Source organism: Esox lucius, chromosome 9, assembly GCF_011004845.1.
Source record: "Esox lucius isolate fEsoLuc1 chromosome 9, fEsoLuc1.pri, whole genome shotgun sequence".
NCBI classification, from domain to species: domain Eukaryota; kingdom Metazoa; phylum Chordata; class Actinopteri; order Esociformes; family Esocidae; genus Esox; species Esox lucius.
Window position 1 is genome coordinate 7601704 of NC_047577.1, and position 3051 is coordinate 7604754.

At 39.4% G+C, this 3051-nt stretch overlaps 1 long non-coding RNA gene across 1 annotated transcript; it reads right to left on the reverse strand.

Annotated features, from left to right (window-relative positions):
- Positions 1-1564: 1564 nt before the first annotated feature.
- Positions 1565-2179, reverse strand: LOC105030136. Its single transcript, XR_004576173.1, has 3 exons — positions 2007-2179; positions 1868-1922; positions 1565-1788 (listed from the first exon to the last, which is right to left on the reverse strand). It is a non-coding gene; the product is annotated as an uncharacterized LOC105030136 (long non-coding RNA).
- Between the last annotated feature and the right edge of the window lie 872 nt (positions 2180-3051).

The following is a 3051-nucleotide window of genomic DNA, read 5'->3' on the forward strand; positions in this document are numbered from 1 at the left end:
ACAAATACATTTAAATTAATTTGGAATAAGTGTCCAGTGTATTAAACTGCCCCCGCGACCCGGCCCCGGATAAGCGGAAGATGATGGATGGATGATAAAGTATGAAATAGATGGGTCTATTCTGGGCCGGTTCCAGGCATAAGCGAAATAAGTAGCTTCTTAGGGGCCCCAAAATATGTATATATATATTGTGATGGTTCAGTGACCAATGCAGGGGAACATTCCACTCATGATCGCCCCCCAGTGGTCAGGTACCTGTAGCACCACCCACCCATTCACAGCTGTACCCACTAATCACCTTGTGCCTTCTATTTAGGTGTGACTGTTGGTGATTTTGCATTTTGGAACTGCCATCATTATTTGAATTCATGTTCATTTAATTTCTTTAACTGGCAATGTGCTGGAATTGCATTCCTATGTTTGTAATGGGCTGAAGAGAGATAAAATAAGACCAAAATATGGAAAATACATTGACAATAAATCCCCTGAATTCATCTCTGGTCTGATCATTTAATTACTCTGGTATAGTGACAGGAACCCAAACCGTCACAATATATTGTTCTACCAGGATTGGTGCCTCCATCTTCAAATGTCTCACAGTCACAGTCATTCCAGGCCCTGATGTGAAGAATCATCCACATAGCATCAATCCATCAAATTAATTGTTAAAGCCCTTTTTACATCAGCAGTTGTCTCAAGGTGCTTCAATGTAAAGATTGTGTTGTCAGGATTATGTGTGGCGTTTGGCTGGTACCAAACAGAATCACTGAGATCAAAAAGCTTTATTTTGCAGAAATGAATGAATGAATGTAATTAACGTGTAAATGTAAATCCGAAAACATAACTCTTGATATAAGATGTTTGCTTATGTTGCTGGCATCTGCAGTGTAAACAATATAACCAACTCCATAAACGATTTCTAAAGATTTTAGTTTTGTGGCGTTATATCTCATGATTATGTGTCCTAGATATCAGAAATGTATGTGCATTCTAGGACTTATTCCAGCCAAACAATCAGCAACAAATATTCAACAACGCTGTGGAATATAGTAAGTTAATGCCTCCCTCAAAGGAACATTTAAAATCTGTGTGGACATTGAGACTGCCGACTTCAGTTATAAAAAGCAAAAATGTTGCTCAGTCGGTAGAGAACGGAGCATGGATTCAATTAACACTAGGTCCAGTGATACTAAAGATCCAACTTCCTGTCTTCTGTTGCGATCAGGTCTTCTTATGTTCAGGGCCCCGTGGGTCTGGTTGTGTTGACTGTGCTATAGATAACGGAGAGGTCCCCTTCAGCTCCATGTGCCAGAGGTCTAAAGAGAGACAGAATTCAAGCAGAATTCAAACTTTTTCCGTTTTAGACTCTGGGCAGGAATAGTGTTATTACTGGTCCTGACTCTAACAAGTGAATAAGGATTAAACTGTTGTTTATTTTAGGCATTCATGTAATCCTCTGTTTACGATAGTCAAAACATTAATATGATTTAAATGACCTTGATTCTGTCTTTCTGTTATAACTGTTGAATCTGTTTATGTAATGACAGAATATACTCACAGGGTGGCAGCACTGGGACAGTTGAATTTCACTGCAGCCAACTGGACTTCCTGTTTATGGGGTTGAGACAGTAGGACGGTGGAGTACAGAGGTACTTCCTGTTTCCTGGAGGAAGAGTAGTGGATGCTGGCATAGTGAAGGTCATCCTGGTTGTCTGTGTCTGCTGTCTGTGCTTCAGTAGAGGTCATGACCATATCTGATATGTTTTCATACACAGGACTGGAGTCTGTCTGATTGGACAAGAGGACAACATGAGGACATGTTCCACAAAGGAACACATACTGTATATATTTTCTCTGACAGACTCACCTGTATATTGTCTGCTGTGTCTCTGGTATCAGCAGTGGATTTGGATGTCTTCCTTCTGTTGTGTAAATGTATGTATGAAGTTAGTGAAATATCTGAGTAACTGGGTAAAATAATGGAAATCCTAATAATGATACCTCACCTGAACCAGATGAATCCAGAGAGACAGAGGATGACAACCAGAACAACAACTGTGATTCCTACAGTTTTACTCACACCTGAGGTCAGTTTCCCTGAAATACAAAATAGATTTGGTTGTACATAGAAATCAACATATCAAAGTTATGCAATACTTAAGGGATCTTATAAGCCAGCACAGACTGTCATTAAACAGTGTACCCAAAGAGAGAATATGTATTTATAATAAATACACACATGAAAAATATTTTTTAATTGAAGAATTAACTTGTGCCTGATACAATGACCATCAGAGATGTTGAATTCTTTGTTCCTTTTCTATTATGAGCTTCACAGTAATATTCTCCACTGTCCTCAGATCTGATGTTAGTGATGCTGTAACTCTGTCCTGATGCCTTTGGTGAGGATACAGTCTTCTTGTACCAGGTGTATTTGTCCACAGGTGGGTTGGCATCACTGCTGCAGGTCAGAGTCACTGAACTGCCCTCCACTATTTCAACAAAGGGACTGACTGACACTGAGGTGTTCTTTGGAGCATCTGGGGAACATTATGTTTCAATACACTGTTTAAAAAATAAATATTTACACTGGAGCATTATAGAATATACTGCATGGATTTGCAAGTAAAACATTGCTGTAACAAATTCAGTTTGTCTGTTTGATATGGTGACACTGTGACTAAAGAAAACATCAGATGGTAATGTTTGGTTTACTTACAATGTACATCCACAAACACATTTGAAGAGTTGAGACGTCCATATTTATTCTCAGCCTCACAGTGATATTCTCCACTGTCCTCAGATCTGATGTTAGTGATGCTGTAACTCTGTCCTGATGCTTTTGGTGAGGTTACCGTCTTCTTGTACCAGGTGTATTTGTCCACAGGTGGGTTGGCATCACTGCTGCAGGTCAGAGTCACTGAACTGCCCTCCACTATTTCACCAGAGGGACTGACTGACACTGAGGGGTTCTTTGGAGGATCTGTTAGGATCATAATGTTTATAGAAAGATGTATTTTAAATGTTATAAGAAATGTATCTGAAAAGCCA